The sequence below is a fragment of the Pygocentrus nattereri genome, chromosome 15 (genome assembly GCF_015220715.1).
Source record: "Pygocentrus nattereri isolate fPygNat1 chromosome 15, fPygNat1.pri, whole genome shotgun sequence".
Lineage (NCBI taxonomy): Eukaryota > Metazoa > Chordata > Actinopteri > Characiformes > Serrasalmidae > Pygocentrus > Pygocentrus nattereri.
Window position 1 is genome coordinate 31431583 of NC_051225.1, and position 13362 is coordinate 31444944.

Here is a 13362-nt window from a genome sequence, read left to right on the forward strand (position 1 = left end):
GGACTTCCAGGAGGTCAGCAACTCTCATAAACATGGTTCACTGACCACAGAATTAAGCTTTTGTGATGGCTGTTCCAGTTTCCTCATCTAAACCCTGTTGTAAGCTAAGAAAGAGTCTCCAATGAGGGTTCTGGAGAGATTTTGTACAGAGGAATGGGTAACACTTTATTTTGAGAGTCTACTGTAAATGATCTATAGATGGTCTCCTTGTCTTTAACTAACATTCAAATAAATCTCTATCAAATGCAACTAAACATGAGCTAAACATGTAATAGATTTTGCTATATCTAACGCTAAACCAGGGGTTGGCAATATGTGGCACGCAACTCTTTTACTGCCCTGTTGTGGCTTCACAGCACAATTAGATGTTTGGGTAAAAATAAAATAATCCTTCTCTGGAGTAAAATAAAGCTCAAACACAGTTTTAGCTATAAATGGCCTTAAACGCTGGAGCTAATGTAGCCTATATCTGCTAACTCACCAACCTTTAACCCTGAAAGTTGGTGTGCAGACTGCTGGTCACCATAGTAACGACTACAGTCTTGCCTAGCTAGTAGCTAACAAAATGGCAAAGAGAAAGATTTAAGAAGAACATTGATAATTAAGAAACGAGTGGACTTACTTGCATTTCTAATCACTCCAGCTGGTTTCCTGATATGTTTGATCTGCAACTACTTCTTGCTGAAATTGTCCCGTTCCACCTTAAATGGTACAGCAGTTACATTCTGGCACTTCAGGCACCTTTTAAGGTGGAACGGGACAATTCAAACAAGAAGCTGGCGACAACTTCAGTCTTGTAAAAAAACCCAAATCAAACACTGAGAGACATTTTACAAGAAATTATTTGTCTTTTGTGAAAATGTTTCCTGCTGGAGATGCGAGAAAAGTAGCTATAGCTGAGCTAAAGCTTAAAGCAGAGCAAAGTAAGTGTGTGTGTGTGTTTGCTTATATTATATTTATAGTCTTTACTCGTACATTAGCACTTACTGAGACATGTTTACAGCCAAGATGGTAAAACGGACATAAAACGTGGCTCCCAAGGTGGTTTTATTATTTTTGAAAGGATAAAATTGCTCTTCTTAACATTTGGGTTGCCGACCTCTGCCCTAAACCTCTAATCTAAATCAAAAATCTAAAGCCAATCCCAAACCTAGCCACTAAGGTGTTGTCAGTTAACCATTAATCAGCAACTAATAACTATCAATTTTCACTCAAAAGAATTAGCTTAACTTTGCACCTCTACTTTCATCAGATAGTGTGGTAACAATTAAAGCATCTGTAGATGCTCAGAATAAAGTGTGACTAAAATACTAGGAGCAGAGGTGTCAATAAATGTAACATTTTGAAAATATTTCATGGATGTTTTTTTTTTCTTCTGAATTATCTGACCTCACTGAAAGGTTAGGTTGCTCTCATGATTTCAGTCTAAGATCACGCCGACAAAGAACCTAAACATTTTCTCATGGCCTTTTTTACTTGTTTTTTGCAGGCGCTTTCCTCATCCTGACCAGTCCGTATCCTCAGAAGAACATCTCAGCACATAACAACAAGAGCCTCAGTCATAGGTGTGAACATTCACAGCACCACCAGTGGATAAATCAGATGTTTAAAGAGAAGTTTGCTTAATGTCCACTGACAACACCCATATGACCAAACGGTCTGAAGCGCAAACTGCCAAACTAGGTGAAAGCTCTAAGTTTAAGTGGCTCTGAAATGTATGCACTTGGAAAGGCTATCACCAGAAAGCACACTAGCCCGAAAAGTCCTCTTGTCCTGCCTTCAGCACGGCTTTTGAAGAATGCATGCGAATCGTACTGCAGCTGCTGGGCGAATTCAGCTGGGCAGCTTTGATGCAGGACTTATGGCAGCGTAGCAGGAGTTATAGTCCATAAAGTGTCCACAAACAATTCTATATGAATTATAGAACTGACACAGTCTTAAAATATTTATATTCTTTAAACAGTTACTCTAACCTCAATGAAGTAAACTGATTATGAGGGCATTTCATGGCCCGCCGCTGGCCACTCTGTTTGCCAGTTTGCTAGCTGGGTGCTATAGCTTAAAGCATCAGTGAAGCTGTGGCACACTGATAGATTTGCCTGTGGTGTGCTGCTGTCCAAGTGTGTTACAATGCGGATATTTAACCAAACTAGCTAGCTCATTTTTATTTTCATAGCATACCTGGATAAATGGTTAAAAAAGTCTTTCAATTGGACAGATCTAAACCATCTGCACCATCTAAAAGTGAAGTGGCCACTGTAACTCAGACTGAGAAAACTGAGAAAACCCAGCATAAACTGAAACAAACAAAATACAGCAGCGAGAAGCATGAGCTGAGCTTCTCCAGCGAGAGAACAGAACACAAGTAACTACTGCTCTGTCTTGTTTGTCCAGAGGTCTTTTCAAATGACTGAAATGTTCTAGGCCATGGAAGCCCTTATGGTCATATGCGTGGACCACAAGTTGCAAAATGTTGGAAACGTCTGGTACAAACAATGTATTTGCAATTAACAAGCAAGCAGTTCCAAAACCAAATCAGGAGTCCACCATGTCCACTCCATACTCCATTTGTTTTTCCCTTAAACCAGTCAAACCACGGAATGGCACAGTTGTTTTTCACAATGTGATCATCCAGACTGAATTTTTTTTTTTCATCCAGTCCTGCTGATCCATTCCCATCTTCATTAGCCACTTGAGCAAAGTTCAGCAACCTTGCCGCGGAGTTGTAGTTACATTTACGGTGTCATATGCTTTCAAAAAGGATGCAGTGATTATTTATTATCACCCATTCCACCTTAAATGGAGCAGCAGTTTTGACGCTTGAGGTACCAGAATGGATCTAGCTAGATACCGAGACGTCAGCATACTACTAGCAATTTTTCATGCTTGTTATGAAGAAAAGGTCCTTGGGCAAGACTCCTAACACCACCTTGGCCTACCTGTGTAAAAATGATCAAATTGTAAAGTTGCTCTGTATAAGAGCGTCAGCCAAATGCCATAAAACGTAAATGTAATTTAGCTCATGTAAGCTAACATCCAAAGGATGCTAATGCTAGATGTCCTAGCCCATAAACCCAGTGAAACGTGTTGAGCTTCTGTCTGTGAGGTAAATGTTGAGTTTTATATAAAATACCACACGTTGACTATGAGCGCTGAGAAAGCAAGCATATATTGTTCTAGCCATGTCATTTTACTTAGATACATTTTTATCACAATAAAAGTCCTTGTTATAAAAAATGGATACCATTTTTAGCCTCAGTAAACAGACATAGCAGTCCATATCAATGTTATGCAAAACATGTATGCTTCATGAATGTTGATTGAACAGGTGAATTCATGAACAGGTTATGAAGTGCTCATGTAAGATGTTATGAATGTGTTAAGCAGACACGCCTCAAGCAAAGTGTTACTGGATAGTCAAAGAAGGAAGTGAAGGTAAAATAAGTCAACTGGATTGATCGAAAAGCCAGCTTTGCCATCAGTGGCCAACAGTGGCCTGATACCCTCTTGCTGTCTGGGAAGTGCAGTATCCAAACTTTTTCTGGGTGACAAAACACTAATGGGCAATGCTAACACAGCAAAACACAGTAAGCCGTCAATATTTTGTGAAATATTGCTGCCTTGGAATCTGTAACTTCATCACAATTCAGTCTTCTAAGGCACTGACTTATGAGACAGCATAGCAAGCAATTCATCAAAGCAGCTGCCTTCAGCTTCGGGCACAACGATATGATGTCAGTAGACCATGTTATGGCAAAAACGTAATGAATAAAAAAATGGTCTTCTAGAAATGTTCTCAGAGTAATCTAGCTTTGACTTAGTAATTATTAGTAATAATTTGCACTTTATAACTGCTGGCTGTCTTGCTCATGTATGATGAAATGTGGCCGTTCTGTACATTAAGTTTATCATATTTCGGGAGCTGATGTCTACGGGTTGTTGAAATACTGTTGTTTGTCTAAAAGGCCCTGGGCTCGCACCAAGCAAAAGGTTTAGAATTACTGGACGTATCTATCAGCGCTGTGTAAGTGTTAGTGAGGTGCGATGCGGTGCTGTATTTTTAACCACATGCGTATGTGGTGAATGTTTCTGTAAGAAATGTGCAGGTGCAGATAAGACGTGGAGCAGGACTGGCCCAGCCACCCACGAGACCTTCAATAAAGAAACTGTGACTCCATTCTCTCCACCAGGGGAAAAAACTCTGCTTCTTACATGCCAGGAAAAGAGATGAAAGCACTGGATAACTTTCAAAACATGATACCCGCTGAAGTTTCTTTCTGTGGCCACCACTGTGTTCGTAAGGAATTTCACAGTGTAGGACGTATGTGGTGATTGTGCTACACTGTTAAAGGAGTTAAACTAAATAAGCAACAACATCAGCACATACCAGGCTTATTACAGCTGTAGACCTATTAGCCAGTAAGTTTATGCACAACATTGCAAACTTATTCTACAGCTGTGGACATGTGTAGTAAAACTTTGGTCCTGGTCACTCAGAAATGTATTGATTAGGATAGGAACCAGGGGGCGCCATGTCTACAACACAAATATGACCCTCTTATTTACTGACCAGTGAAGCAGTGAATGTTGAGAATAGTGATAAATGAATGTGTAAAAAATGCTTTAGGGAAAAACCAAAATCTCAAAACTACCGTAAAACAATGTCTCTGACGTAAACATCATTATAAGAATTTAAGAACTTTCTGTGCAGGAGCTTTCAGAGGCATTAAACTCACCAGACGTCTGGTTCCTATCATCACCACTGTGAACATTTCCGGATATGTGAGTTTCTCTTGAAGCTTGAATAGAAATAAAAAGTAAAAGTAGAAAGTCAAATTTGAAGACCACTTAGCTTTAAAGAAACTGAAACTTGGTGCTTTAAATTTATTTGATTCAAATATATGAATCATGAAGAAATCAATACATGTTGTACTACTGTTCCACTTTTGGCAACAATGGTGTTTATTCATGAGCGGTTGTGTTAGATAAGTGCTTAACCGCCACATTAATGAGCGTAGTGTCTTATCCTGCAGCGTGTTCCTCTGTAAGTTTCTGAAAGCAGGCCGAAGTCTGGGAGCGGCCTGTTTCCTTGTGCTTTAGAACAATAAGAGGGGAACACTTGACCGGCAGATTTCCTATCTGGCCTGAGTGTGTATCACGCTGTGCTCCCGCTGTAATTACAGCCTCTTCCCTTAAGAGCCGCCACTAAAGAGTCTCAGGAGTGATGGCAGCGAAGACAGGACACATTAAAGAGCTTCTTTTTTCACTGTAGGCTACGCTGAAAAGGCATGAAGATGCCAATATGATTCCAGCAAGATGTGAATATGATTAAATTGGAAAAGGCAGGGGAGGGGGTGGTTGGCAAAGACGTTTACAGCTAAGCGATTCCCTTCAGGATTTATCTGCTCTGCCACCTTGTGGTTATATAATGAAAGATAATGGAGAGTTATATGTGCAGGCCTGTGGCCTTATTTTGTCTCCTCTGCTTAAAGCAGATATGTCTGAGGATATCTTCTGGTTTAACTGAACACATTAAAATATTCAACTTACTGGCTCCTGTAAAGGTTTTCTGTGGTCTGCCTCAATCTGTAGAGTTATTGCTTTGCTATATTATTTAATGTAACATAGTAATTACATAGTGAGTAACAAAATAAATGATGTTTACTACCAGTATCCACAGGTTTGGGACTGCATTTTTGAGTTTTCTTTGTTTTGATGTCAACAGAAATGAGGCCAAAAAGGATGTTCTTTCTGACTGCAAAACAACTGTGTACCGAATTTTCCCCCTCAGTTTTGCAATATTCAATTCCCACCAGTTATTTTTCCTCCTAAAACATGATTCCTCCAAGCTGGGAGAGTGAAAGTAAGAATAAGCTTCTTCCAAGACATGAGAATCCAACCACATCTTTCCAAACTGCTGCTATCACTAACACGGCAGTCTTTGGAAGACTCAACATGTTAGGAGGAGAATGCTATTTGCTAATGCTGGCAATTGTATTATGCTAGCTAACAGACGGAATGATTCGTCTAAGCGATGGTATGGAGTGGGAAGGCTACCACACCATTTTTTTGATTTTTGATTTTTTTCCCAGTAAGTAATAAGTGAAGCTTTACAGATATAGTTAGTCATTTGTAATGGATTACTGTTTTTCAGTAACTACCCAAACACTGTTAGTTCCTTAACTTGTAGCCCAATGGGATTCCTCTGCAGTTTCATATTACTGTAAATACAAGGCAGCCCATTTTCTCACATTTCAAACGCTTTGCTTCTACCCCAACATGCTGACCAGCTTGCTGAACAGGACATTATAGCACAGCACGTCAGAGAAAATCCACACAGAAATCCGCAGAACTATTACTAACTGCTGTGCTTGATTCTCATATGTTGTCCAAGTGTGTACTCAGCCGATGCTCATCTGTCCTGTATGCATGAGGTTGCATAATGTTCTAGACAGCCTTCATTTCCAGTGTATTCTAGGTATTCTTATTCTCTTTCGGTTAGACTCTGGCTGTGACCGAAATGGATCCATAGTTGTGTTTGGGGGAACTATTACCAGGGCTATATTTATGGTTGGATGCAAAGGGATCCCCCTGGTCCTAAAAAAGACAAAAACCATCCCTCATGTCAACCAACCAGCCACCCATTTCCATCCTCTTCGGATTAACGTAATGCTACTTAAGGTGTTTTTTACAGATATTCTCAATCTGTGCATTTGTGAGATTTATAGTGTATAAAGTGTTCTTCCTGTCAAATAAGTTATGACGAGGGCAGAGCACGCACACCTACCGAAAAAGTGGTTACAAAAATGTGTGCATTTTCACTTTCATTAGTTGCGCTGTGCTGTATGCCCACCGTCCGGGTTGCCAGTTCCATGTTTTCTGAGTATGAAAATGCTGTTTTTGAAGAAGAAAGTTATAATGATAAAGTTTTGATATCTGGTAGGATGTTGTTTGGACTGGAGATTTTGCTGGACCTGGCAACCCTGGCCCCTGTACAGCAAGGCAAGTTTATTTCTATAGCACCTTTCAAATACAAGCCAATTTAAAGTGCTGAACAAAACATAAAAGCAAAACAAACACATAAAAAAGAGATCAAAGAGCGTTATAGTGTTATAAAGATAAGGATGGTTAAAAATACAGGAAGATCTGTGGGCAACTTCTAAAATGAAAAAAAGTTATGAAAAATAGCATTAGCAAGAGAGAATTGCTGAGCTTAATACATTTGAAAATTGGATGTTAAAATGATTGTGATTTATGTTAATATTTATTTTAATAAAAGTTAAAAACAATTTAAAAAAAAGAAGCACAGCCAGCTACGTCTCCAGATTAAGAGTTGTTAAGCTAATTTAGTGACATATGACCAATTATCTAGTGTTATCTATAGTTATACTAAGCAGTACTGAGTAGCTCTTTCTGGTAGTGCTTTAGAGAGCCGTGCATTTTGCCATAAAACCAAAAAATAGCTCAGAGTCTGAAACATGACAGATGCTAACTGATGAAAGCTGAGCTAATGAAAATGGTTTGATTTGAAATCTGGTAGTTGTATCCTCAAATAAACATAAGACAATCGTATTAAAATGAATAAGTGATTATTATAAAAGAGAAAAGGCTTAGTCTGATACTTTGTTCTATATTAAAAAATAAGAGCAGTCGAATCACAATATCAGACTGATATCTGAAAAGGCTTTTTCCTGCCCTCTCTCTTTGTCAGTTGAACCCTCCATACCGTCTGAACTTATCCATTGACAGTTAACTTTACTAGCCCAATGCTCTTCTATCTGGTATTAACTGGAAGTTCTTTTTTGCCGTTTATCTATTCAATTCAAGCGCTGGGCTGAAAGATGTTTTGATTCAGGCTATCTGAGATACTTTAGTGACATTACACAGATGCTTTATTCTCTAAGAATGGGCCAGTCTGATCCCTTACTATAATGGTTTTCAACCTGTGAACTGTAGCCCCCTAGCGGACTGTGGTGGTACTGTTGTGGGTCGAGGGTCATCAATTGTTTTAACCACAGAAACGCCTCACAACATAGACATTTAACCAAATGTAATTTTAAACATGACACATATTTGTTGATTATTTGCAAAAACATGTATATCATGCCCATTGGTTGTTTTGGCAAAATGTTAGCTAGTTTATTTCTATTTTCAGGGCAAGTCATTGTAAACTGTCAAGTCAAAGAGAACTCATCCTTCAAGGATAAATGGTCATTAGGTTCTTTCAACGGGACAGATCCTGAGGCTGGGCCGTCTGCAAGTGAAGCATCCACCATATCTCAGACTGAGAAAGCCAAGCATGTCCTGAAACAAAGAAAATACAACAGTGAGTAACATGTACTGGACTTCACCTGCCTAACAAATGAAAACAACTACTGCTCTGTGCTGTTTGCTCAGGGGTCTTTTCCAGTGAAGCTTAACTCAACAAGTTACACCATCGCTTGGAGGGTAAACAAAGGGGAATCTGTTCCTAAACCTGTTGAACTGAGCCAGAACTCCATTTGCAGCTTTCCTCACTTCAGCCTGACATCCAGCACTTGGTAGCTGCCAAACAAGGTAAGCTCTTGTCAGGAATCAGGACTGGTTAAATCTTATGCATTCATTTGTGTGGGCCTTGAGTTGCAAAAGGTTGTGAACCCCTGCCTTACAAATGAGTCTGGTAAATGAATCCAGCTTGAATTGGGCTTTAAAAGCCATTCTGGCGTCAGGGCACTACAATCTCACAACATTTTAATGTAATAATGATGGGTGTAAACAGTGTCTATTGCAATTCTAAATGTGCAAAATGCTTTGTTCTTTAATATATCAAGGGTGTGTATTTTCAGTGCTTGGCCCCCTGCAATTAGGCTTGAACTGACACCAAAATTAAATAGAATATAAATATTTTCCTATTTCAGATGATAACAATAATTATCTCAATCGATTTATTTATACTTCATAATATCTTCAAATGCACAATAAATATTACCTTGTTAGTTTGCAGCCAGCACAGCATGCAGTATACCAGGACCCTCAGCCTAAAGACAGAGCCTACATCTGAAACAAACCAGCATTAAAATAAGTCTCAAAAGTCTGGAGTAAACTGTAGCATGAAGTTTGAAGAAGAGCGAAAGCCCACAGAGCAGTCTGTGATTTACAAATGAGGAGCCATCCTGCCTCAGTGCCTCATAAATATATTTGTCTTGACTGAAATTCAGCACAGTTGACTGATCTAATCCATATTCCTGCACAGTTTAAGTGCAGTATTTCCATTTTGTGAACCACTTTCCTCTTAAATTTGCGCATACCTCAGGTGCAGCAAGTTGGGACAAATGCATCATTTGCTCGCCTGAGATACTTATCTGACTGCACACACACACACACACACACACACACACACACACACACACACACACACACACACACACACACACACACACACACACACACGAGCACAGAGAGAGAAACAGACACAAGTCTTTCACTGAAGCATACATACATACTGCATATTTACAGATTTGTGTAATTATGAAGGAAGTGAATATGAAAATAACGCTGGTTTCATTCCGTGACAGTATCTCTCAGTACCGGGTCCAGTGTCAGTCCTGTCCACTCTTTATTTCTGTGCCATCTTTCCCTATCATGAACATCTACAATATAGATATCCCTGAGAAGATTAGATATAAGAGGATCCACCTAGATAAAACGACAGAGAAAATGTGGCTCCTGACAACCATGCAAGACCTGGCAGAGCCCTAAAACTGCCCCCCTCCGATAAACAGTGAAGCTTTCATCTTTGAGAAAGAGGAGAAAATCAAGCTGCTTGTGATCTGAAAACATCCACGGGTGTTTCTGTCCATCCTTCCACCGTGAGAAGACGACTTAACACTGAAACGACGTGTAGCTGTTAAGAAGCTTTCACTGAGAAAAGAAGACAGACAAAAAAAAATTGACAATAATTTGCAAATCAAACAAAGAAGCTGAGTCCAGACTTTAATAATATTGAATCATTTTAGAACTGACTGAATGGTAAGAAGCAGGAAATAACCAACTTCCAAACCTGAGCTTAAGAAGTGTGGAAAAATATCCCTGCACATTTCTTTCAAATGTCCTAAAATCTCTGAGTCTCCTAAAAAGAGTGGACACACGGTATATATATATATATATATATATATATATATATATATATATATATATATGTATATATATACAAAGCATGTTATCCTGTGCATTGTGGTATAATATATTATACACAATATATGTGCAATTTAAAAAAAAATCATATCAGCATGACATTGTTTGCGACCTTATATTTGAAAATATATAATATTGGTTGCTAAAACATAAATAAACCTAAGTTTGGCTTTTAAGGTTATACAAATTAAAACAAGGCAAAAACAAACAAACAACAATAAGAGCGGAACACTAAATGCCTGTTTTTTGTTGGAGGAGTTCAGCTGCTCAGTTTAGTTGTTAATATAAGTAAGTGTACATGTGTGGTATTAATCAGGGATCTATCTACAGCAAGAAGAATCTACTGCCTGGTAGACCAACCAGGATTCCAAAAATGAATGAAGACTGCTGTGCCGTTCAGGGAAGCCATCGGGGAAGATTTTTCAAACAAAGAAATGCCCAAAATGTTTCATCAAAAAAAAAAAAAAAAAGGTTTGTAATTGAAATGTGTCAAGTGGTTCAAACAATTCAAATATGCAACATCAACACAACTACTGTCTGTAACTTAGCTTTTTTTGCAAGAAGTGTATTGATGTGACGTGTTCTATTTATATGCAACCGTGTATACATTATGATCGTGCTATTGTTTTTAAGTGTAGAACCAACCAGCAACACTTTAAATGTTATTTACAACTCTACATGTGTGTAAATACATTTTATTATTTATTATATTTTTATTCGATAATGTAGTACATTTAATATATATATATATGTGTTGGAAAATTGCCTTGTATCCCCCAAATGAGAATCTTATCAGAGAAGGAAAAACTTACTGTACTTTTATTGTAAAAGTAAATGGAAACAGAATTTTTTCCAAGTAAATTTGGATCATTCCTGTTCTCATCTCAGTCCATTTATCATGAAATTCACATCCAATATAAAGGATAATGGGTACAAAAGTGGAGGTATGAGTATATATATTATTTGTAATGTACATATAATACAGTATAATGCAATAATAAATGCAATGCCTACATTATTTGACCTTTTCTGAGAGCACTCACTACATTATGGAATAAATGATTATCACTATAAATATTTGCAGTATTTTATGTTGTATTACTGTATTTATGTAGTAATTAGTAATGGCCTGTTTACATAATAGAAGAAGGAATCCTTTACCAGTTGTACTTAAACTGGTTCTTTAACTCTTCCTTTAAGGGCTAAAACAACTTTTGCTGCTAGACAAACTGATTTCAGATCAGCATTCCATCATTTTCCGTCTCCTGGATGGAGATAAAAGTTGTCTGAATGCTGACAGGCTTGCTAAGCAGAGTCTCATCCTGTGACTGTAACTGCCTGCACGGGTAAAAAACACCACCAATATGATATCATTTGACCTTTAGTGTGATTCGTTTCTGTGCCTCTAAAGGTGAAACCATTAGCCCCCCCTTGCATCACATCCACCTACATGCACAATTCACAATCTTTGAATTTGGAGGCGCTTCTGTAATTCCATTTTCCGCTGACCTTTTATAGGTCAGGTCAACAGCTTGCAGATGCCAACGCTGAAAATTAGATCAATTTGTGTAATAGAAAACAGATTCTTAGACTTCTGCTGCCTGGCTATGAAAACATTTGCCACAGTGTGTCTTCCCTCATAAAACGCCTCATTTGTTTTTAGTCAGCTGTAATGAATGTGTACAGTGGAACTCAATTAACTTCCTACCATGAAAAAAAGGAGAGAAAAAATGAGAATAACGCAGAACAGGGAGCACTGTGTGCATAATCTCAGTTCACTGGAATTGCTCTGCACATGTATATTCATCATATTTACTACACAGGTATAGTAATAAGACATCAGGGAAGCTTTTTACTGTATGAGTGCTGTGGTGTAAGTAGGGCACGGGTGCGCAGACAGATGAAGCTTGTACTGGACCACAGTTCTCTCAGTATCTAGGACCTCTGGTAGACCTGTTGTATCCAGTAGAGGCTGCTGTAGTCCTACCCAGCATTAGTATTCTATGGTGGTGCTGCTGCCCACAGAGTGCAGCTCTCGCTGGGGACGGGGAGATAATAGGCTCCCCAGGCTCCTTCCTGTTTTTATCTTCATTTAATAAAACAGAGCATGTTTATGTAAATACTCTGACCCACAATCACTCAGCATCTGCCTCGCATGCTTTTTATTCTCTCTGTACGATTTCTCCCACACCAGCAACAATCTAATAATAATAATAATAATAATAATAATAATAATACCATTTATTCATTGTTTATTACATATTTTCTTTCATAAAATATGACTATTAAACTATTAATGTTATGCAATAAAATCAAATGTAAAAAAACTATGAAATCTCAGTATTTTTTTAGGAAATGTATTTAATATTGCATGTTTGTTATACATTAATATATTAATTTTCTTGGTTTTATTCTTATCATGCTGTGTTTTAAATAATAATAATCTGAACATTATATTGTTAAAAACATTCCACTTTAGGCAAAAAAGCATACATAAAACATAATATTAAAGTAGGATAATTTATTTTTTATATTAGTCATTAATTTGTTATTATTGTTATTACTAACAACAGTAGTAGCAGCTACAACAGTTAAAAAATAAATAATAGTAATAATGTTTATTATTAGTCATTAATTATTTAGTAGATTATTTTTTCTCAATTTAAAATTATTTATAAAAAGAGATTTGAATGCATAATTTAATGTGTATTCTTCTTCATTAACAGCAGCAATGACAATAATAATAATAATAACAACAATAATATTTTTTGGTTATTTTAATAGTTTAGAAATAATATTAATGTATATAATACTATTTAAAAAAAATCTTTTTATCATTACTATCATATTAGTAGTCCTTCCTATACGCCTGTATATATGTAGTACACTGTCCTTCCTATACATCTGTATATATGCAGTACACTGTCCTTCCTATATGTGTGTATATATGCAGTACACTGTCCTTCCTATATGTCTGTATATATGCAGTACACTGTCCTTCCTATATGTCTGTATATATGTAGTACACTGTCCTTCCTATATGTCTGTATATATGCAGTATACTGTCCTTCCTATATATCTGTATATATGTAGTACACTGTCCTTCCTATACGCCTGTATATATGCAGTACACTGTCCTTCCTATATGTCTGTATATATGCACTACACTGTCCTTCCTATACATCTGTA